Below are 23497 nucleotides of genomic sequence, written 5' to 3' on the forward strand. Positions count from 1 at the left end.
TCAGAGATCGCCCGCAGGAGCGGCTCCATGGCGAGGTTAAAGACGATGGGGCTGAGGGGGCAACCCTGCTTCACGCCGCTGTGGATCGGTATCTCTGCGGTCTCCCCTTCTACCGATCGGATGGTGGTGCTGCAGCCCTTATACAGCTCCCGGATCAGGTGGAGGAAGGTCTCTGGCATCCCAAACTCCTGTAGAGTGTCGAAGATGTGATGGTGGGGGATGGACCCGAAGGCGTTGGCCAGGTCGAGCCATGCTATCGAGCACTGCCTCCGTGTTCTCCTGGTCGTCTGGATGACGGTCTGGAGAAGGAAGTTGTGCTCGTAGCACCCCTCCGACGGCATGAAGCCCTTCTGGGCGGGGCTGATGGCTCCCCCGGTCGTCGCCCACTCCGTGATCCTGGCTGCCAGGCAGCTGGCGTACAGTTTGTACATGGTGGAGCAGAGGGAGATGGGTCTCCAGTTGCTGGGGTCGTCCCGCTCGCCCTTCTTGGGAATCAGGACGGTCATGGCCTTCTTCCAGGAGGTGGGGGATCGGCCGAAGCGCTTGCACAAGTTAAAGATGTTGGAGAGCAGGAGGCAGCCGGGGTCCCGCTTCTTGAGGAGGCTGTAGGGGATGCTGTCTTTTCCGGGTGCAGTATTCTTGGTTCTGGAGAGCCTGGCCGTCACCTCTTTAGGGGTGAAGTCGGCCTCCAGGCCGTCCGCGTCGGGAATGCGGGGCAGGGGGCGGAGGCACTCCGGGCGCTGCGCGTCGTTCCTGGGCACGCCGCCGAACACTCCGAGGAAGTAGTTGTAGAGGCGCTCGGGCGGGATCGTGCAGTACGACGGGGGCCCGTCGAGGATCTCTCTCACGGCCTTGAGGCGGTTCGTACGGTACATCTTCTGGATCCTTGACGCGGCTGCCGGGTCGAAACGGCGGCCGGTGTTCCTCCTTCCAGCTCCCCTGGTGTTGTTGTCACGGTGTGGGGCGGGCCGTCTCGGGGCAGGCCGGGTGGTCTCCTGGTTCGGTGTCCTCTTGAAGGCAATCTCCGCGGACAGCTCGCGGGTGAGCCTGTCAACGAGCAGGTCAAATTCCGCGAAGGAGGCTGCCGCTTGGAGCTCCTCGATCCAGGCGGCCTGCCAAGGCGTGGCTGGCCTAGGCTCCGGCCGCCGGTCCTCGGGCTCCTCGGTCGGCGTGGGCAGCGAGTTTGTCGTGTGGTCGATGGGTTGTCCCACTTGTGGGTCGGGGGACTCCGCGGTTGGGTCCCGGGGCGTAGTCGCTGGTGGGGTAGGATCGCCACTGGTTGTTGGCGGAATCTGGACAGGGTCAAGGGGGGCGGGGGTGATGCCAGGTCTTCCGTGTGCGGCTGCTGTCTGGGGGGTTGTCGCGGAAGCGTGCGACCTTCTGGCAGCAGGGATCGGCCTGGGGCCTCTGGCAGCAGTAGTTTGCAGAGTGGGCTGGGGGGTGGACCCCGTTCCCTCGGTAGGCGGGGTTCGAGGTGCAGGTTGAGGGGTCGCATTGGCTCTTCCTGCGGTTGGCGCCCGTAGGGTGGCCTGGCGACCGGCGTCGGTTCCGCGGGGGGCAGGGGTTCGGGCGGCCACGCGTGGCGGGGCGCTGACCCTTCTTGGGATGGGGTTGCGCTGGTTGGGCGTCGGGAGTGCACTAAGACGCCTCAGCTCAGAGAGCTTACGGGCCACCTGGGTGGATGTGAAAGGTGTCCAGCTGGCAGGGGCTCGGTGAACGTTGCCTGCTGTGGGAGGTGCCGTCTCGGTGGTGGGGCCCTGGTCCAACGGCTCGGGGGTTGGAGTGGGTTTTAAGGTGGCGGTTGGCGGGGGTGCCCCGTTTCCACGCGGCGCGGGAGCAGCGGGCCGGGGCACAGGAGGGCGAGAGGCCGGGACCAGAGTTGTCGCTGAACGGGCTCTCTTGCAGCTGGCCTGGTGTGCCTTGCATCTCTTCTGAGTTTCAAAGGGCAGGCTGCAGAGGGCGCAGCTGAAGGTGGTGGATTTGCCATGGCACCTTTTCAAGTGCCTGGTGACTCCTCCGAGGAGGCGGAAACGCCGGGGCGGCGAGCAGATGGGGCAGGTGAGCGCATCAGCGGCAAGGGGGTATGTGAGGTAGATGGTGTCATCGTCACCCCCCTGCGGAGCGGGGGTCTCAGTGGTAGTAGAGGTTTCTCCAGCAAGGGTGTCCCGCTGGGGGTCGGGCGGGGACTGCTGGGGGCCAGGGGGTGTGACTGGTGCCCGCCGGGGGACAGGGGAGCCGTCTCGTGGCGGCTGGAGCAGCTGGGGAGCAGGGGGCGTGTCTGGGTACCGCAGGAGAACCAGGGAGGCATCTCGTGGTGGCTGGGGCGTGTGGCAGAGTTCCCTTGACAGCCGGGGGACGTGGGGTGGGGTGTTCAGCAGTTGCGACTGCTGTGGGGCGGTGTGGGGGTCTCCCGTTGGCTGGAGCAGCAGGAGCGTGGTGGATGTCCCCGGCGGTTGGGGTGGCAGGGGAGTGGTTGGGGGGTCCCCCGGTGGCTGGAGCAGCTGGTGGACAGCGGGGGAGTCACTCTGCAGCTGGAGTGCCAGGTGATGGGGGGGCAGGTCTCCCAGGTTCCGCGGCAGTCGGCGGGCAGCGGGTCGGGGTCCTGTCCGCCGGGGCGCATCAGTGGGCTCCTCGGTCACTGCGAGCGGTGGCGGCTGGGGCGCAGGGTGGGAGGCCCCCTGCGGCTCGGGCGGTGGTGGCTGGGGCAGGTGGTGGGGATCCCCTGGCTGCATAGGCGGCAGCTGCGCGGGGCAGGAGACCCCCGGGGGCTCAGACAGCGGCGGCCGGGGCGGGTGGTGGGGATCCCCTGGCTGCATAGGCGGCAGCAGCGCGGAGCAGGAGATCCCCGGTGGCCAAGGCAGCGGTGACTGGGCCACGTGGCGGGGCTCCCCGAGCTGCCCGAGTAGTTGCAGCTGGGGAGCGGAGCAGGAGTCCCCTGGCGGTGGGACCAGCGGCGGCTGCGGGGTTCCGCGGGGCTCCCCGGGCTGCCCAGGCAGCGGCAGCCGGGGAGCGGGGCAGGAGTCTCCGGGCGGCAGCCGGGGCACGTGGCGGGAGTCCCCGAGCGGCGGCGGCGGGGGTGCGCCGCGGGTCTCCCCGGGCTGCTCCGGTAGTGGCAGCCGGGGAACGGGGCAGGAGTCCCCGGGCGGCGGAGGCGCGCCGCGGGGCTCCCCGGGCCGTGTAGGCAGCAGTAACCGGGGAGCTGGGCCGGAGTCCCCGGGCGGCGGCGGCGGAGGCGCGCCGCGGGACTCCCCGGGCTGCTCAAGCAGCGGCAGCCGGGGAGCGGGGCAGGAGTCCCCGGGCGGCGGCGGCGGAGGCGCGCCGCGGGGCTCCCCGAGCTGCTCCGGCAGCGGCAGCCGGGGAGCGGGGCAGGAGTCCCCGAGCGGCGGCGGCGGAGGCGCGCCGCGGGGCTCCCCGGACTGCTCCGGCAGCGGCAGCCGGGGATCGGGGCAGGGGTCCCCGTGCGTCGGCGGCGGAGACGCGCCGCGGGGCTCCCCGGGCTGCTCCGGTAGTGGCAGCCGGGGAACGGGGCAGGAGTCCCCGGGCGGCGGAGGCGCGCCGCGGGGCTCCCCGGGCTGCCCAGGCAGAGGTGGCCAGGGCGTGGGGCAGGAGTCCCCCACCGGTGGCTGGGGTAGGGGCAGCTGGAGCACGTGGCCCGGCTCCCCAAGGTGGACACGCGGCAGGGGCTGGGGCTCGAGGCAGGGATCCCCCGGCGGCCGGAGCAGCAGCGGCTGGGGCGCGTGGCGGGGGTCCCCGGGCTGCGCCAGGGGGGGCGGCCAGGGCGTGGGGCATGGGTCCCCCGGTGGCAGGGGCAGCCGCTTTGGGGAGGGGGGGCAACCCCCCGGCGGCATGGGTGGTGGGGGAGCCGCGGGAGAGTCCCCTGGAGGGAGTAGGTGCTGGGGCTCAGTGGAAAGGATACCTGGCCCCAGGGGTAGCAGATGGCCAGCGGGGCTCCTCTCCGGTAGCTGGGACGCGTGGGGACGGACTCCTGGCGGCAGCAGCAGCTGGGCGGCAGTGGATGTCTGGGGTAGCAGGGGCGTGGGGAGGCAGTCTCTCCGCGGCTGCGGCTCTTCCCGCGGCAGGAGCGAGGTGGAGCAGACTCCCGGTGGTTGCAGCTGCTGGCGGTCGGCTGCAGGTTCGTCCAGCGGCTGGAGCACTGCAGGGCAGCCTCCCGGCGGCTGGGGACCGGGGTCTACCTTCCTCCTCTCGGTGGTGTTCCTGCAGGCTGGTCTTCGGATGGAAGAGCTTTCTGCAGCAGCATCTTGGGGGCGATTCTCCTTGTCTTCGCACTTCCCTCTGGATCTGCTGGTTTGCCATGGCTCTGAGACACCGAGAGACTTCTTTCGGGTAGTGATCTGAGAAGATCTCCGGGGAGGACCAGGCGTAACAGCCGGGAGCCTGTGTCGAGCAACAGGCTGTGCTGGGACAGTGGTCAGAGCTTTAGGTTGCGTGTTAGGGGTTGCAGGATGCATCCCAGAGCACCATGAGCTCGTCAGGATAGCTGATACAGTGTATCAGTAGTGATTCAGATTAAACTGATATAGATCTAGGTAGTAGCTTATCAGATGCAATTAATAAAGATTAAACTGATAAGAACAGATATAACTTAGAGAATTTTTTCACTTCGAGGTCCCAGAAGCAGAGGCAAGGTTTTCATCCCGAGGCCAAAAGACCAAAAACATCAAGACACTTGATCACGGCCTTGGATAGACCAAGAGACTACTAACACTTGGACCACAGCTCAGAGAGCCGAGACGCTGGACCAGAGCTCAAAGAGCCGAGAAGCGAAGTAATGGGGAAGGGGTGACCCTCACGTGGCGGGATTCAGCTAGGTTTGGTGGGTTTAGGGCTCAGGGGATAGGGTCCAGCAGGGGGTGTGTGTGGGTGCACGAGGTCTCCCCAGCTCACTCTCGGTATTGGCGGTGGCCGGTGATGTGCTCGGTGTAAATGTCCCGGGACACTACTGAGAGACAGTGACCCAAAGACCCCACTTCTATAACATGAGAAAGCCAATCTTTTCAAAATTTTATGAAAGAGTAGAATAGAAATGAAAAAAGCAGCTGCTCAAGTAGGTAAACCCCCATCCAAAAAAAAAAAACATACAAAACAGTCAAACAGTTTGAGCACCAATAGATCACAAAAGATTTTTTTCTATTTTTTCAACAACCATGTTCTCCCCGGAGGGAGGCGCACCAAACCTGGAAGTACTGCAATACCAGGCTGATGCATGGAGTGGAAGGAGCAAGCTCCTATTCCATCTCCCTGTTCCAAAAATCCGTTTAATATAAAGTTCTCACATCGAGAACATATCAGATATTAAACTGATAAGAACAGATTTAAATTTTATTAGAGAATATTTAAAGAAATAAACGATACAGAAAATTTGAAGCGTTAGTCATTGGTCATTGGGGGTAACATGCAGAGTAAGGGGGTATGTTGGTGTTTTGGGGCTGGGCAGCACACATAGTATATACACACTGCAATGTCCCCAATGAGGGGTGGGTAACCGGTGGGCGGGGTCAGGAGACAGTCGATAAACGGTGAGGGTCCACCACCCATACGGGAGGCAGGGACAGTCATGGGTATAAGCAAGCGGGCTGGATAATGGGGATGGGGTGACCCTCACGTGGCGGGATTCAGCTAGGTTTGGTGGGTTTAGGGCTCAGGGGATAGGGTCCAGCAGGGGGTGTGTGTGGGTGCACGAGGTCTCCCCGGCTCACTCTTGGTATTGGCGGTGGCCGGTGATGTGCTCGGTGTAAATGTCCCGGGACCAACGGATAGCGTCCGAGACCATTAGGCGTCTCATGAGCCGCGCGTAATGACGGCCCACCCCACAGGTCCTCAGCACGCGTTCGTTACACGGGTCCCAGGCACCCAGGGCCCCAACGAGCAGAGCGTCGACGTGCACCTCGTAGCCCTTGGTCCGCAAGGTGTCAGCCAGGGGGGCGTATTTTTCGAGCTTGCGGGCTCGGGCTTCGCGGAAGGCCGGGGTCCTGTTCTCGAACGGAATCGCTACGTCGACCAGGATGATCTTTTTCCCCACCTCGTCCGTGACGACGATGTCCGGGCGCAGCGGGCTGTCGGTGCCAGGGACGGTGCGGTTGACAGCGATCTCTCCCAGACGCGGGTTGATGGCCTTCACTAGACGGTCCTGGACGGCGTTGTGGCGTAGCTGCCAGGCTCTGGCGTGGGGCTTGCAGCAGCACAGGACGTGGGGCAGGGTTTCGTTGACGTACCCGCACTTCCTGCAGCGTTTGTCCCGGTTCCCGTGGCGGATGGCACCGTTGAGCGGGACGCAATTCAGCCGGGCGCGGTGGATGAACCGCCAGTCGGCGAACCGGGTGAAGCTGCCTGTGGGGAGGAAGTGGTTGCTGGAGTCCCACTTGCTGGTTATTTCGAAGACTTTACCCTGGTCCGGCTTTTTCTTCAGGGCGTCCACGTAGAGCGCGTGGACGGCGGCCTTCAGGGATCTCTCCAGCACGCCTCTGGCTCCCGGGGTGACGACGATGTTGTCCTCCATTCCGATCCGCGGTATCAGGACTCCCAGCTCCTGCCGTTCCTCGTTCCATTCCCAGCGGCAGCCCAGGCGCTTTCCCAGCCGGCGCGTGGCATTGCGGGCGCGGGTCCACAGCGAGGCGAAGTCTCCCCTGTCCCGGGCGAAGTCGCCGTCCAGGGAGCCGCTCAAGAAGGTGGCCACATCTCGGTCGGAGGGAGGTCTGCCGATTCGTTTCTCGGTGGCGGCGTGCAGGGCAGTCGTTGCGACGTTCTTTACCGTGGCGTCCGGGCAAGTCAGGAGGCGGAAGGTGTGTGTGAGGACCGCGATGTCGCAGAGGTCTCCCATACGGGGGACGCCGGCACCACCGTGCCTGTGCTTGATGTATACGAGTTCGTTGCTGGCTCTCCGGGGCAGGGACATCCAGTTTTTGACCAGTTTCCGGATGGCGCTGTCCGCCTTGTTGAGGGGCACCTTTGCCACGGCGGATCCCCTCAGGACGAAGGCGATGCGGGGGATCAGGAAGGTGTTGAGGGCGTTGATCTTCTGCCACGGCGCCAGCAGGGATGTGTCGATTTTGGCGGCGTCTTGCATGATCTCCCCGATGGTGTCCTCGGGGGTCTGCCGGACGCGGAAGCCTGTCGGCGTGCCGAGGTGCTGGTACGCCTGCCCCTCCGCCAGGGGAACGACGGACTCGCCCTGGATGAGGAACTCCGTCATCAGTACCGAGTCCCTCTTGCTCCCGTCGACGTGGAGGGACGCACACTTCTTGGCATTGAAGCGGAGTCCCGCCCAGTCCGCGGCTCTCCCGATGGTGTCAAGCATGCCCTGGAGCCTCTCGGGGTCGTCCGCGATCAGGACCAGGTCATCCGCGTAGGCCAAGATGCTCACCCTCTCGCCGTGTAGGTCGAAGCCGTCGGCGCCGTCAGAGATCGCCCGCAGGAGCGGCTCCATGGCGAGGTTAAAGACGATGGGGCTGAGGGGGCAACCCTGCTTCACGCCGCTGTGGATCGGTATCTCTGCGGTCTCCCCTTCTACCGATCGGATGGTGGTGCTGCAGCCCTTATACAGCTCCCGGATCAGGTGGAGGAAGGTCTCTGGCATCCCAAACTCCTGTAGAGTGTCGAAGATGTGATGGTGGGGGATGGACCCGAAGGCGTTGGCCAGGTCGAGCCATGCTATCGAGCACTGCCTCCGTGTTCTCCTGGTCGTCTGGATGACGGTCTGGAGAAGGAAGTTGTGCTCGTAGCACCCCTCCGACGGCATGAAGCCCTTCTGGGCGGGGCTGATGGCTCCCCCGGTCGTCGCCCACTCCGTGATCCTGGCTGCCAGGCAGCTGGCGTACAGTTTGTACATGGTGGAGCAGAGGGAGATGGGTCTCCAGTTGCTGGGGTCGTCCCGCTCGCCCTTCTTGGGAATCAGGACGGTCATGGCCTTCTTCCAGGAGGTGGGGGATCGGCCGAAGCGCTTGCACAAGTTAAAGATGTTGGAGAGCAGGAGGCAGCCGGGGTCCCGCTTCTTGAGGAGGCTGTAGGGGATGCTGTCTTTTCCGGGTGCAGTATTCTTGGTTCTGGAGAGCCTGGCCGTCACCTCTTTAGGGGTGAAGTCGGCCTCCAGGCCGTCCGCGTCGGGAATGCGGGGCAGGGGGCGGAGGCACTCCGGGCGCTGCGCGTCGTTCCTGGGCACGCCGCCGAACACTCCGAGGAAGTAGTTGTAGAGGCGCTCGGGCGGGATCGTGCAGTACGACGGGGGCCCGTCGAGGATCTCTCTCACGGCCTTGAGGCGGTTCGTACGGTACATCTTCTGGATCCTTGACGCGGCTGCCGGGTCGAAACGGCGGCCGGTGTTCCTCCTTCCAGCTCCCCTGGTGTTGTTGTCACGGTGTGGGGCGGGCCGTCTCGGGGCAGGCCGGGTGGTCTCCTGGTTCGGTGTCCTCTTGAAGGCAATCTCCGCGGACAGCTCGCGGGTGAGCCTGTCAACGAGCAGGTCAAATTCCGCGAAGGAGGCTGCCGCTTGGAGCTCCTCGATCCAGGCGGCCTGCCAAGGCGTGGCTGGCCTAGGCTCCGGCCGCCGGTCCTCGGGCTCCTCGGTCGGCGTGGGCAGCGAGTTTGTCGTGTGGTCGATGGGTTGTCCCACTTGTGGGTCGGGGGACTCCGCGGTTGGGTCCCGGGGCGTAGTCGCTGGTGGGGTAGGATCGCCACTGGTTGTTGGCGGAATCTGGACAGGGTCAAGGGGGGCGGGGGTGATGCCAGGTCTTCCGTGTGCGGCTGCTGTCTGGGGGGTTGTCGCGGAAGCGTGCGACCTTCTGGCAGCAGGGATCGGCCTGGGGCCTCTGGCAGCAGTAGTTTGCAGAGTGGGCTGGGGGGTGGACCCCGTTCCCTCGGTAGGCGGGGTTCGAGGTGCAGGTTGAGGGGTCGCATTGGCTCTTCCTGCGGTTGGCGCCCGTAGGGTGGCCTGGCGACCGGCGTCGGTTCCGCGGGGGGCAGGGGTTCGGGCGGCCACGCGTGGCGGGGCGCTGACCCTTCTTGGGATGGGGTTGCGCTGGTTGGGCGTCGGGAGTGCACTAAGACGCCTCAGCTCAGAGAGCTTACGGGCCACCTGGGTGGATGTGAAAGGTGTCCAGCTGGCAGGGGCTCGGTGAACGTTGCCTGCTGTGGGAGGTGCCGTCTCGGTGGTGGGGCCCTGGTCCAACGGCTCGGGGGTTGGAGTGGGTTTTAAGGTGGCGGTTGGCGGGGGTGCCCCGTTTCCACGCGGCGCGGGAGCAGCGGGCCGGGGCACAGGAGGGCGAGAGGCCGGGACCAGAGTTGTCGCTGAACGGGCTCTCTTGCAGCTGGCCTGGTGTGCCTTGCATCTCTTCTGAGTTTCAAAGGGCAGGCTGCAGAGGGCGCAGCTGAAGGTGGTGGATTTGCCATGGCACCTTTTCAAGTGCCTGGTGACTCCTCCGAGGAGGCGGAAACGCCGGGGCGGCGAGCAGATGGGGCAGGTGAGCGCATCAGCGGCAAGGGGGTATGTGAGGTAGATGGTGTCATCGTCACCCCCCTGCGGAGCGGGGGTCTCAGTGGTAGTAGAGGTTTCTCCAGCAAGGGTGTCCCGCTGGGGGTCGGGCGGGGACTGCTGGGGGCCAGGGGGTGTGACTGGTGCCCGCCGGGGGACAGGGGAGCCGTCTCGTGGCGGCTGGAGCAGCTGGGGAGCAGGGGGCGTGTCTGGGTACCGCAGGAGAACCGGGGAGGCATCTCGTGGTGGCTGGGGCGTGTGGCAGAGTTCCCTTGACAGCCGGGGGACGTGGGGTGGGGTGTTCAGCAGTTGCGACTGCTGTGGGGCGGTGTGGGGGTCTCCCGTTGGCTGGAGCAGCAGGAGCGTGGTGGATGTCCCCGGCGGTTGGGGTGGCAGGGGAGTGGTTGGGGGGTCCCCCGGTGGCTGGAGCAGCTGGTGGACAGCGGGGGAGTCACTCTGCAGCTGGAGTGCCAGGTGATGGGGGGGCAGGTCTCCCAGGTTCCGCGGCAGTCGGCGGGCAGCGGGTCGGGGTCCTGTCCGCCGGGGCGCATCAGTGGGCTCCTCGGTCACTGCGAGCGGTGGCGGCTGGGGCGCAGGGTGGGGGGCCCCCTGCGGCTCGGGCGGTGGTGGCTGGGGCAGGTGGTGGGGATCCCCTGGCTGCATAGGCGGCAGCAGCGCGGAGCAGGAGATCCCCGGTGGCCAAGGCAGCGGTGACTGGGCCACGTGGCGGGGCTCCCCGAGCTGCCCGAGTAGTTGCAGCTGGGGAGCGGAGCAGGAGTCCCCTGGCGGTGGGACCAGCGGCGGCTGCGGGGTTCCGCGGGGCTCCCCGGGCTGCCCAGGCAGCGGCAGCCGGGGAGCGGGGCAGGAGTCTCCGGGCGGCAGCCGGGGCACGTGGCGGGAGTCCCCGAGCGGCGGCGGCGGGGGTGCGCCGCGGGTCTCCCCGGGCTGCTCCGGTAGTGGCAGCCGGGGAACGGGGCAGGAGTCCCCGGGCGGCGGAGGCGCGCCGCGGGGCTCCCCGGGCCGTGTAGGCAGCGGTAACCGGGGAGCTGGGCCGGAGTCCCCGGGCGGCGGCGGCGGAGGCGCGCCGCGGGACTCCCCGGGCTGCTCAAGCAGCGGCAGCCGGGGAGCGGGGCAGGAGTCCCCGGGCGGCGGCGGCGGAGGCGCGCCGCGGGGCTCCCCGAGCTGCTCCGGCAGCGGCAGCCGGGGAGCGGGGCAGGAGTCCCCGAGCGGCGGCGGCGGAGGCGCGCCGCGGGGCTCCCCGGGCTGCTCCGGCAGCGGCAGCCGGGGATCGGGGCAGGGGTCCCCGTGCGTCGGCGGCGGAGACGCGCCGCGGGGCTCCCCGGGCTGCTCCGGTAGTGGCAGCCGGGGAACGGGGCAGGAGTCCCCGGGCGGCGGAGGCGCGCCGCGGGGCTCCCCGGGCTGCCCAGGCAGAGGTGGCCAGGGCGTGGGGCAGGAGTCCCCCACCGGTGGCTGGGGTAGGGGCAGCTGGAGCACGTGGCCCGGCTCCCCAAGGTGGACACGCGACAGGGGCTGGGGCTCGAGGCAGGGATCCCCCGGCGGCCGGAGCAGCAGCGGCTGGGGCGCGTGGCGGGGGTCCCCGGGCTGCGCCAGGGGGGGCGGCCAGGGCGTGGGGCATGGGTCCCCCGGTGGCAGGGGCAGCCGCTTTGGGGAGGGGGGGCAACCCCCCGGCGGCATGGGTGGTGGGGGAGCCGCGGGAGAGTCCCCTGGAGGGAGTAGGTGCTGGGGCTCAGTGGAAAGGATACCTGGCCCCAGGGGTAGCAGATGGCCAGCGGGGCTCCTCTCCGGTAGCTGGGACGCGTGGGGACGGACTCCTGGCGGCAGCAGCAGCTGGGCGGCAGTGGATGTCTGGGGTAGCAGGGGCGTGGGGAGGCAGTCTCTCCGCGGCTGCGGCTCTTCCCGCGGCAGGAGCGAGGTGGAGCAGACTCCCGGTGGTTGCAGCTGCTGGCGGTCGGCTGCAGGTTCGTCCAGCGGCTGGAGCACTGCAGGGCAGCCTCCCGGCGGCTGGGGACCGGGGTCTACCTTCCTCCTCTCGGTGGTGTTCCTGCAGGCTGGTCTTCGGATGGAAGAGCTTTCTGCAGCAGCATCTTGGGGGCGATTCTCCTTGTCTTCGCACTTCCCTCTGGATCTGCTGGTTTGCCATGGCTCTGAGACACCGAGAGACTTCTTTCGGGTAGTGAGCTGAGAAGATCTCCGGGGAGGACCAGGCGTAACAGCCGGGAGCCTGTGTCGAGCAACAGGCTGTGCTGGGACAGCGGTCAGAGCTTTAGGTTGCGTGTTAGGGGTTGCAGGATGCATCCCAGAGCACCATGAGCTCGTCAGGATAGCTGATACAGTGTATCAGTAGTGATTCAGATTAAACTGATACAGATCTAGGTAGTAGCTTATCAGATGCAATTAATAAAGATTAAACTGATAAGAACAGATATAACTTAGAGAATTTTTTCACTTCGAGGTCCCAGAAGCAGAGGCAAGGTTTTCATCCCGAGGCCAAAAGACCAAAAACATCAAGACACTTGATCACGGCCTTGGATAGACCAAGAGACTACTAACACTTGGACCACAGCTCAGAGAGCCGAGACGCTGGACCAGAGCTCAAAGAGCCGAGAAGCGAAGTAATGGGGAAGGGGTGACCCTCACGTGGCGGGATTCAGCTAGGTTTGGTGGGTTTAGGGCTCAGGGGATAGGGTCCAGCAGGGGGTGTGTGTGGGTGCACGAGGTCTCCCCAGCTCACTCTCGGTATTGGCGGTGGCCGGTGATGTGCTCGGTGTAAATGTCCCGGGACACTACTGAGAGACAGTGACCCAAAGACCCCACTTCTATAACATGAGAAAGCCAATCTTTTCAAAATTTTATGAAAGAGTAGAATAGAAATGAAAAAAGCAGCTGCTCAAGTAGGTAAACCCCCATCCAAAAAAAAAAAACATACAAAACAGTCAAACAGTTTGAGCACCAATAGATCACAAAAGATTTTTTTCTATTTTTTCAACAACCATGTTCTCCCCGGAGGGAGGCGCACCAAACCTGGAAGTACTGCAATACCAGGCTGATGCATGGAGTGGAAGGAGCAAGCTCCTATTCCATCTCCCTGTTCCAAAAATCCGTTTAATATAAAGTTCTCACATCGAGAACATATCAGATATTAAACTGATAAGAACAGATTTAAATTTTATTAGAGAATATTTAAAGAAATAAACGATACAGAAAATTTGAAGCGTTAGTCATTGGTCATTGGGGGTAACATGCAGAGTATGGGGGTATGTTGGTGTTTTGGGGCTGGGCAGCACACATAGTATATACACACTGCAATGTCCCCAATGAGGGGTGGGTAACCGGTGGGCGGGATCAGGAGACAGTCGATAAACGGTGAGGGTCCACCACCCATACGGGAGGCAGGGACAGTCATGGGTATAAGCAAGCGGGCTGGATAATGGGGATGGGGTGACCCTCACGTGGTGGGATTCAGCTAGGTTTGGTGGGTTTAGGGCTCAGGGGATAGGGTCCAGCATGGGGTGTGTGTGGGTGCACGAGGTCTCCCCGGCTCACTCTCGGTATTGGCGGTGGCCGGTGATGTGCTCGGTGTAAATGTCCCGGGACCAACGGATAGTGTCCGAGACCATGAGGCGTCTCATGAGCCGCGCGTAATGACGGCCCACCCCACAGGTCCTCAGCACGCGTTCGTTACACGGGTCCCAGGCACCCAGGGCCCCAACGAGCAGAGCGTCGACGTGCACCTCGTAGCCCTTAGTCCGCAGGGTGTCAGCCAGGGGAGCGTATTTTTCGAGCTTGCGGGCTCGGGCTTCGCGGAAGGCCGGGGTCCTGTTCTCGAACGGAATCGCTACGTCGACCAGGATGATCTTTTTCCCCACCTCGTCCGTGACGACGATGTCCGGGCGCAGCGGGCTGTCAGTGCCAGGGACGGCGCGGTTGACGGTGATCTCTCCCAGACGCGGGTTGATGGCCTTCACTAGACGGTCCTGGACGGCGTTGTGGCGTAGCTGCCAGGCTCTGGCGTGGGGCTTGCAGCAGCACAGGACGTGGGGCAGGGTTTCGTTGACGTACCCGCACTTCCTGCAGCGTTTGTCCCGGTTCCCGTGGCGGATGGCACCGTTGAGCGGGACGCAATTCAGCCGGGCGCGGTGGATGAACCGCCAGTCGGCGAACCGGGTGAAGCTGCCTGTGGGGAGGAAGTGGTTGCTGGAGTCCCACTTGCTGGTTACTTCGAAGACTTTACCCTGGTCCGGCTTTTTCTTCAGGGCGTCCACGTAGAGCGCGTGGACGGCGGCCTTCAGGGATCTCTCCAGCACGCCTCTGGCTCCCGGGGTGACGACGATGTTGTCCTCCGTTCCGATCCGCGGTATCAGGACTCCCAGCTCCTGCCGTTCCTCGTTCCATTCCCAGCGGCAGCCCAGGCGCTTTCCCAGCCGGCGCGTGGCATTGCGGGCGCGGGTCCACAGCGAGGCGAAGTCTCCCCTGTCCCGGGCGAAGTCGCCGTCCAGGGAGCCGCTCAAGAAGGTGGCCACATCTCGGTCGGAGGGAGGTCTGCCGATTCGTTTCTCGGTGGCGGCGTGCAGGGCGGTCGTTGCAACGTTCTTTACCGTGGCGTCCGGGCAAGTCAGGAGGCGGAAGGCGTGTGTGAGGACCGCGATGTCGCAGAGGTCTCCCATACGGGGGACGCCGGCACCACCGTGCCTGTGCTTGATGTATACGAGTTCGTTGCTGGCTCTCCGGGGCAGGGACATCCAGTTTTTGACCAGTTTCCGGATGGCGCTGTCCGCCTTGTTGAGGGGCACCTTTGCCACGGCGGATCCCCTCAGGACGAAGGCGATGCGGGGGATCAGGAAGGTGTTGAGGGCGTTGATCTTCTGCCACGGCGCCAGCAGGGATGTGTCGATTTTGGCGGCGTCTTGCAGGATCTCCCCGATGGTGTCCTCGGGGGTCTGCCGGACGCGGAAGCCTGTCGGCGTGCCGAGGTGCTGGTACGCCTGCCCCTCCGCCAGGGGAACGACGGACTCGCCCTGGATGAGGAACTCCGTCATCAGTACCGAGTCCCTCTTGCTCCCGTCGACGTGGAGGGACGCACACTTCTTGGCATTGAAGCGGAGTCCCGCCCAGTCCGCGGTTCTCCCGATGGTGTCAAGCATGCCGGATGCATCCCAGAGCACCATGAGCTCGTCAGGATAGCTGATACAGTGTATCAGTAGTGATTCAGATTAAACTGATACAGATCTAGGTAGTAGCTTATCAGATGCAATTAATAAAGATTAAACTGATAAGAACAGATATAACTTAGAGAATTTTTTCACTTCGAGGTCCCAGAAGCAGAGGCAAGGTTTTCATCCCGAGGCCAAAAGACCAAAAACATCAAGACACTTGATCACGGCCTTGGATAGACCAAGAGACTACTAACACTTGGACCACAGCTCAGAGAGCCGAGACGCTGGACCAGAGCTCAAAGAGCCGAGAAGCGAAGTAATGGGGAAGGGGTGACCCTCACGTGGCGGGATTCAGCTAGGTTTGGTGGGTTTAGGGCTCAGGGGATAGGGTCCAGCAGGGGGTGTGTGTGGGTGCACGAGGTCTCCCCAGCTCACTCTCGGTATTGGCGGTGGCCGGTGATGTGCTCGGTGTAAATGTCCCGGGACACTACTGAGAGACAGTGACCCAAAGACCCCACTTCTATAACATGAGAAAGCCAATCTTTTCAAAATTTTATGAAAGAGTAGAATAGAAATGAAAAAAGCAGCTGCTCAAGTAGGTAAACCCCCATCCAAAAAAAAAAAACATACAAAACAGTCAAACAGTTTGAGCACCAATAGATCACAAAAGATTTTTTTCTATTTTTTCAACAACCATGTTCTCCCCGGAGGGAGGCGCACCAAACCTGGAAGTACTGCAATACCAAGCTGATGCATGGAGTGGAAGGAGCAAGCTCCTATTCCATCTCCCTGTTCCAAAAATCCGTTTAATATAAAGTTCTCACATCGAGAACATATCAGATATTAAACTGATAAGAACAGATTTAAATTTTATTAGAGAATATTTAAAGAAATAAACGATACAGAAAATTTGAAGCGTTAGTCATTGGTCATTGGGGGTAACATGCAGAGTATGGGGGTATGTTGGTGTTTTGGGGCTGGGCAGCACACATAGTATATACACACTGCAATGTCCCCAATGAGGGGTGGGTAACCGGTGGGCGGGATCAGGAGACAGTCGATAAACGGTGAGGGTCCACCACCCATACGGGAGGCAGGGACAGTCATGGGTATAAGCAAGCGGGCTGGATAATGGGGATGGGGTGACCCTCACGTGGTGGGATTCAGCTAGGTTTGGTGGGTTTAGGGCTCAGGGGATAGGGTCCAGCATGGGGTGTGTGTGGGTGCACGAGGTCTCCCCGGCTCACTCTCGGTATTGGCGGTGGCCGGTGATGTGCTCGGTGTAAATGTCCCGGGACCAACGGATAGTGTCCGAGACCATGAGGCGTCTCATGAGCCGCGCGTAATGACGGCCCACCCCACAGGTCCTCAGCACGCGTTCGTTACACGGGTCCCAGGCACCCAGGGCCCCAACGAGCAGAGCGTCGACGTGCACCTCGTAGCCCTTAGTCCGCAGGGTGTCAGCCAGGGGAGCGTATTTTTCGAGCTTGCGGGCTCGGGCTTCGCGGAAGGCCGGGGTCCTGTTCTCGAACGGAATCGCTACGTCGACCAGGATGATCTTTTTCCCCACCTCGTCCGTGACGACGATGTCCGGGCGCAGCGGGCTGTCAGTGCCAGGGACGGCGCGGTTGACGGTGATCTCTCCCAGACGCGGGTTGATGGCCTTCACTAGACGGTCCTGGACGGCGTTGTGGCGTAGCTGCCAGGCTCTGGCGTGGGGCTTGCAGCAGCACAGGACGTGGGGCAGGGTTTCGTTGACGTACCCGCACTTCCTGCAGCGTTTGTCCCGGTTCCCGTGGCGGATGGCACCGTTGAGCGGGACGCAATTCAGCCGGGCGCGGTGGATGAACCGCCAGTCGGCGAACCGGGTGAAGCTGCCTGTGGGGAGGAAGTGGTTGCTGGAGTCCCACTTGCTGGTTACTTCGAAGACTTTACCCTGGTCCGGCTTTTTCTTCAGGGCGTCCACGTAGAGCGCGTGGACGGCGGCCTTCAGGGATCTCTCCAGCACGCCTCTGGCTCCCGGGGTGACGACGATGTTGTCCTCCGTTCCGATCCGCGGTATCAGGACTCCCAGCTCCTGCCGTTCCTCGTTCCATTCCCAGCGGCAGCCCAGGCGCTTTCCCAGCCGGCGCGTGGCATTGCGGGCGCGGGTCCACAGCGAGGCGAAGTCTCCCCTGTCCCGGGCGAAGTCGCCGTCCAGGGAGCCGCTCAAGAAGGTGGCCACATCTCGGTCGGAGGGAGGTCTGCCGATTCGTTTCTCGGTGGCGGCGTGCAGGGCGGTCGTTGCAACGTTCTTTACCGTGGCGTCCGGGCAAGTCAGGAGGCGGAAGGCGTGTGTGAGGACCGCGATGTCGCAGAGGTCTCCCATACGGGGGACGCCGGCACCACCGTGCCTGTGCTTGATGTATACGAGTTCGTTGCTGGCTCTCCGGGGCAGGGACATCCAGTTTTTGACCAGTTTCCGGATGGCGCTGTCCGCCTTGTTGAGGGGCACCTTTGCCACGGCGGATCCCCTCAGGACGAAGGCGATGCGGGGGATCAGGAAGGTGTTGAGGGCGTTGATCTTCTGCCACGGCGCCAGCAGGGATGTGTCGATTTTGGCGGCGTCTTGCAGGATCTCCCCGATGGTGTCCTCGGGGGTCTGCCGGACGCGGAAGCCTGTCGGCGTGCCGAGGTGCTGGTACGCCTGCCCCTCCGCCAGGGGAACGACGGACTCGCCCTGGATGAGGAACTCCGTCATCAGTACCGAGTCCCTCTTGCTCCCGTCGACGTGGAGGGACGCACACTTCTTGGCATTGAAGCGGAGTCCCGCCCAGTCCGCGGTTCTCCCGATGGTGTCAAGCATGCCGGATGCATCCCAGAGCACCATGAGCTCGTCAGGATAGCTGATACAGTGTATCAGTAGTGATTCAGATTAAACTGATACAGATCTAGGTAGTAGCTTATCAGATGCAATTAATAAAGATTAAACTGATAAGAACAGATATAACTTAGAGAATTTTTTCACTTCGAGGTCCCAGAAGCAGAGGCAAGGTTTTCATCCCGAGGCCAAAAGACCAAAAACATCAAGACACTTGATCACGGCCTTGGATAGACCAAGAGACTACTAACACTTGGACCACAGCTCAGAGAGCCGAGACGCTGGACCAGAGCTCAAAGAGCCGAGAAGCGAAGTAATGGGGAAGGGGTGACCCTCACGTGGCGGGATTCAGCTAGGTTTGGTGGGTTTAGGGCTCAGGGGATAGGGTCCAGCAGGGGGTGTGTGTGGGTGCACGAGGTCTCCCCAGCTCACTCTCGGTATTGGCGGTGGCCGGTGATGTGCTCGGTGTAAATGTCCCGGGACACTACTGAGAGACAGTGACCCAAAGACCCCACTTCTATAACATGAGAAAGCCAATCTTTTCAAAATTTTATGAAAGAGTAGAATAGAAATGAAAAAAGCAGCTGCTCAAGTAGGTAAACCCCCATCCAAAAAAAAAAAACATACAAAACAGTCAAACAGTTTGAGCACCAATAGATCACAAAAGATTTTTTTCTATTTTTTCAACAACCATGTTCTCCCCGGAGGGAGGCGCACCAAACCTGGAAGTACTGCAATACCAAGCTGATGCATGGAGTGGAAGGAGCAAGCTCCTATTCCATCTCCCTGTTCCAAAAATCCGTTTAATATAAAGTTCTCACATCGAGAACATATCAGATATTAAACTGATAAGAACAGATTTAAATTTTATTAGAGAATATTTAAAGAAATAAACGATACAGAAAATTTGAAGCGTTAGTCATTGGTCATTGGGGGTAACATGCAGAGTAAGGGGGTATGTTGGTGTTTTGGGGCTGGGCAGCACACATAGTATATACACACTGCAATGTCCCCAATGAGGGGTGGGTAACCGGTGGGCGGGGTCAGGAGACAGTCGATAAACGGTGAGGGTCCACCACCCATACGGGAGGCAGGGACAGTCATGGGTATAAGCAAGCGGGCTGGATAATGGGGATGGGGTGACCCTCACGTGGCGGGATTCAGCTAGGTTTGGTGGGTTTAGGGCTCAGGGGATAGGGTCCAGCAGGGGGTGTGTGTGGGTGCACGAGGTCTCCCCGGCTCACTCTTGGTATTGGCGGTGGCCGGTGATGTGCTCGGTGTAAATGTCCCGGGACCAACGGATAGCGTCCGAGACCATTAGGCGTCTCATGAGCCGCGCGTAATGACGGCCCACCCCACAGGTCCTCAGCACGCGTTCGTTACACGGGTCCCAGGCACCCAGGGCCCCAACGAGCAGAGCGTCGACGTGCACCTCGTAGCCCTTAGTCCGCAGGGTGTCAGCCAGGGGGGCGTATTTTTCGAGCTTGCGGGCTCGGGCTTCGCGGAAGGCCGGGGTCCTGTTCTCGAACGGAATCGCTACGTCGACCAGGATGATCTTTTTCCCCACCTCGTCCGTGACGACGATGTCCGGGCGCAGCGGGCTGTCAGTGCCAGGGACGGCGCGGTTGACGGTGATCTCTCCCAGACGCGGGTTGATGGCCTTCACTAGACGGTCCTGGACGGCGTTGTGGCGTAGCTGCCAGGCTCTGGCGTGGGGCTTGCAGCAGCACAGGACGTGGGGCAGGGTTTCGTTGACGTACCCGCACTTCCTGCAGCGTTTGTCCCGGTTCCCGTGGCGGATGGCACCGTTGAGCGGGACGCAATTCAGCCGGGCGCGGTGGATGAACCGCCAGTCGGCGAACCGGGTGAAGCTGCCTGTGGGGAGGAAGTGGTTGCTGGAGTCCCACTTGCTGGTTACTTCGAAGACTTTACCCTGGTCCGGCTTTTTCTTCAGGGCGTCCACGTAGAGCGCGTGGACGGCGGCCTTCAGGGATCTCTCCAGCACGCCTCTGGCTCCCGGGGTGACGACGATGTTGTCCTCCGTTCCGATCCGCGGTATCAGGACTCCCAGCTCCTGCCGTTCCTCGTTCCATTCCCAGCGGCAGCCCAGGCGCTTTCCCAGCCGGCGCGTGGCATTGCGGGCGCGGGTCCACAGCGAGGCGAAGTCTCCCCTGTCCCGGGCGAAGTCGCCGTCCAGGGAGCCGCTCAAGAAGGTGGCCACATCTCGGTCGGAGGGAGGTCTGCCGATTCGTTTCTCGGTGGCGGCGTGCAGGGCGGTCGTTGCAACGTTCTTTACCGTGGCGTCCGGGCAAGTCAGGAGGCGGAAGGCGTGTGTGAGGACCGCGATGTCGCAGAGGTCTCCCATACGGGGGACGCCGGCACCACCGTGCCTGTGCTTGATGTATACGAGTTCGTTGCTGGCTCTCCGGGGCAGGGACATCCAGTTTTTGACCAGTTTCCGGATGGCGCTGTCCGCTTTGTTGAGGGGCACCTTTGCCACGGCGGATCCCCTCAGGACGAAGGCGATGCGGGGGATCAGGAAGGTGTTGAGAGCGTTGATCTTCTGCCACGGCGCCAGCAGGGATGTGTCGATTTTGGCGGCGTCTTGCAGGATCTCCCCGATGGTGTCCTCGGGGGTCTGCCGGACGCGGAAGCCTGTCGGCGTGCCGAGGTGCTGGTACGCCTGCCCCTCCGCCAGGGGAACGACGGACTCGCCCTGGATGAGGAACTCCGTCATCAGTACCGAGTCCCTCTTGCTCCCGTCGACGTGGAGGGACGCACACTTCTTGGCATTGAAGCGGAGTCCCGCCCAGTCCGCGGCTCTCCCGATGGTGTCAAGCATGCCCTGGAGCCTCTCGGGGTCGTCCGCGATCAGGACCAGGTCATCCGCGTAGGCCAAGATGCTCACCCTCTCGCCGTGTAGGTCGAAGCCGTCGGCGCCGTCAGAGATCGCCCGCAGGAGCGGCTCCATGGCGAGGTTAAAGACGATGGGGCTGAGGGGGCAACCCTGCTTCACGCCGCTGTGGATCGGTATCTCTGCGGTCTCCCCTTCTACCGATCGGATGGTGGTGCTGCAGCCCTTATACAGCTCCCGGATCAGGTGGAGGAAGGTCTCTGGCATCCCAAACTCCTGTAGAGTGTCGAAGATGTGATGGTGGGGGATGGACCCGAAGGCGTTGGCCAGGTCGAGCCATGCTATCGAGCACTGCCTCCGTGTTCTCCTGGTCGTCTGGATGACGGTCTGGAGAAGGAAGTTGTGCTCGTAGCACCCCTCCGACGGCATGAAGCCCTTCTGGGCGGGGCTGATGGCTCCCCCGGTCGTCGCCCACTCCGTGATCCTGGCTGCCAGGCAGCTGGCGTACAGTTTGTACATGGTGGAGCAGAGGGAGATGGGTCTCCAGTTGCTGGGGTCGTCCCGCTCGCCCTTCTTGGGAATCAGGACGGTCATGGCCTTCTTCCAGGAGGTGGGGGATCGGCCGAAGCGCTTGCACAAGTTAAAGATGTTGGAGAGCAGGAGGCAGCCGGGGTCCCGCTTCTTGAGGAGGCTGTAGGGGATGCTGTCTTTTCCGGGTGCAGTATTCTTGGTTCTGGAGAGCCTGGCCGTCACCTCTTTAGGGGTGAAGTCGGCCTCCAGGCCGTCCGCGTCGGGAATGCGGGGCAGGGGGCGGAGGCACTCCGGGCGCTGCGCGTCGTTCCTGGGCACGCCGCCGAACACTCCGAGGAAGTAGTTGTAGAGGCGCTCGGGCGGGATCGTGCAGTACGACGGGGGCCCGTCGAGGATCTCTCTCACGGCCTTGAGGCGGTTCGTACGGTACATCTTCTGGATCCTTGACGCGGCTGCCGGGTCGAAACGGCGGCCGGTGTTCCTCCTTCCAGCTCCCCTGGTGTTGTTGTCACGGTGTGGGGCGGGCCGTCTCGGGGCAGGCCGGGTGGTCTCCTGGTTCGGTGTCCTCTTGAAGGCAATCTCCGCGGACAGCTCGCGGGTGAGCCTGTCAACGAGCAGGTCAAATTCCGCGAAGGAGGCTGCCGCTTGGAGCTCCTCGATCCAGGCGGCCTGCCAAGGCGTGGCTGGCCTAGGCTCCGGCCGCCGGTCCTCGGGCTCCTCGGTCGGCGTGGGCAGCGAGTTTGTCGTGTGGTCGATGGGTTGTCCCACTTGTGGGTCGGGGGACTCCGCGGTTGGGTCCCGGGGCGTAGTCGCTGGTGGGGTAGGATCGCCACTGGTTGTTGGCGGAATCTGGACAGGGTCAAGGGGGGCGGGGGTGATGCCAGGTCTTCCGTGTGCGGCTGCTGTCTGGGGGGTTGTCGCGGAAGCGTGCGACCTTCTGGCAGCAGGGATCGGCCTGGGGCCTCTGGCAGCAGTAGTTTGCAGAGTGGGCTGGGGGGTGGACCCCGTTCCCTCGGTAGGCGGGGTTCGAGGTGCAGGTTGAGGGGTCGCATTGGCTCTTCCTGCGGTTGGCGCCCGTAGGGTGGCCTGGCGACCGGCGTCGGTTCCGCGGGGGGCAGGGGTTCGGGCGGCCACGCGTGGCGGGGCGCTGACCCTTCTTGGGATGGGGTTGCGCTGGTTGGGCGTCGGGAGTGCACTAAGACGCCTCAGCTCAGAGAGCTTACGGGCCACCTGGGTGGATGTGAAAGGTGTCCAGCTGGCAGGGGCTCGGTGAACGTTGCCTGCTGTGGGAGGTGCCGTCTCGGTGGTGGGGCCCTGGTCCAACGGCTCGGGGGTTGGAGTGGGTTTTAAGGTGGCGGTTGGCGGGGGTGCCCCGTTTCCACGCGGCGCGGGAGCAGCGGGCCGGGGCACAGGAGGGCGAGAGGCCGGGACCAGAGTTGTCGCTGAACGGGCTCTCTTGCAGCTGGCCTGGTGTGCCTTGCATCTCTTCTGAGTTTCAAAGGGCAGGCTGCAGAGGGCGCAGCTGAAGGTGGTGGATTTGCCATGGCATCTTTTCAAGTGCCTGGTGACTCCTCCGAGGAGGCGGAAACGCCGGGGCGGCGAGCAGATGGGGCAGGTGAGCGCATCAGCGGCAAGGGGGTATGTGAGGTAGATGGTGTCATCGTCACCCCCCTGCGGAGCGGGGGTCTCAGTGGTAGTAGAGGTTTCTCCAGCAAGGGTGTCCCGCTGGGGGTCGGGCGGGGACTGCTGGGGGCCAGGGGGTGTGACTGGTGCCCGCCGGGGGACAGGGGAGCCGTCTCGTGGCGGCTGGAGCAGCTGGGGAGCAGGGGGCGTGTCTGGGTACCGCAGGAGAACCGGGGAGGCATCTCGTGGTGGCTGGGGCGTGTGGCAGAGTTCCCTTGACAGCCGGGGGACGTGGGGTGGGGTGTTCAGCAGTTGCGACTGCTGTGGGGCGGTGTGGGGGTCTCCCGTTGGCTGGAGCAGCAGGAGCGTGGTGGATGTCCCCGGCGGTTGGGGTGGCAGGGGAGTGGTTGGGGGGTCCCCCGGTGGCTGGAGCAGCTGGTGGACAGCGGGGGAGTCACTCTGCAGCTGGAGTGCCAGGTGATGGGGGGGCAGGTCTCCCAGGTTCCGCGGCAGTCGGCGGGCAGCGGGTCGGGGTCCTGTCCGCCGGGGCGCATCAGTGGGCTCCTCGGTCACTGCGAGCGGTGGCGGCTGGGGCGCAGGGTGGGAGGCCCCCTGCGGCTCGGGCGGTGGTGGCTGGGGCAGGTGGTGGGGATCCCCTGGCTGCATAGGCGGCAGCTGCGCGGGGCAGGAGACCCCCGGGGGCTCAGACAGCGGCGGCCGGGGCGGGTGGTGGGGATCCCCTGGCTGCATAGGCGGCAGCAGCGCGGAGCAGGAGATCCCCGGTGGCCAAGGCAGCGGTGACTGGGCCACGTGGCGGGGCTCCCCGAGCTGCCCGAGTAGTTGCAGCTGGGGAGCGGAGCAGGAGTCCCCTGGCGGTGGGACCAGCGGCGGCTGCGGGGTTCCGCGGGGCTCCCCGGGCTGCCCAGGCAGCGGCAGCCGGGGAGCGGGGCAGGAGTCTCCGGGCGGCAGCC

General features: G+C 63.4%; 4 non-coding genes across 4 annotated transcripts; all 4 read right to left on the reverse strand.

Annotated features, from left to right (window-relative positions):
- Positions 1-5179: 5179 nt before the first annotated feature.
- Positions 5180-5364, reverse strand: LOC128827556 (U2 spliceosomal RNA). Its single transcript, XR_008442984.1, has one exon. It is a non-coding gene; the product is annotated as a U2 spliceosomal RNA (small nuclear RNA).
- A 7146-nt stretch (positions 5365-12510) lies between these two features.
- Positions 12511-12695, reverse strand: LOC128827557 (U2 spliceosomal RNA). The gene has a single exon (XR_008442985.1). It is a non-coding gene; the product is annotated as a U2 spliceosomal RNA (small nuclear RNA).
- A 2672-nt stretch (positions 12696-15367) lies between these two features.
- LOC128827563 (U2 spliceosomal RNA) lies at positions 15368-15552 on the reverse strand. Its single transcript, XR_008442991.1, has one exon. It is a non-coding gene; the product is annotated as a U2 spliceosomal RNA (small nuclear RNA).
- Positions 15553-18224: 2672 nt separating this feature from the next.
- LOC128827564 (U2 spliceosomal RNA) lies at positions 18225-18409 on the reverse strand. Its single transcript, XR_008442992.1, has one exon. It is a non-coding gene; the product is annotated as a U2 spliceosomal RNA (small nuclear RNA).
- Between the last annotated feature and the right edge of the window lie 5088 nt (positions 18410-23497).

The sequence above is a fragment of the Malaclemys terrapin genome, chromosome 21, assembly GCF_027887155.1.
Source record: "Malaclemys terrapin pileata isolate rMalTer1 chromosome 21, rMalTer1.hap1, whole genome shotgun sequence".
NCBI classification, from domain to species: Eukaryota; Metazoa; Chordata; order Testudines; family Emydidae; genus Malaclemys; species Malaclemys terrapin.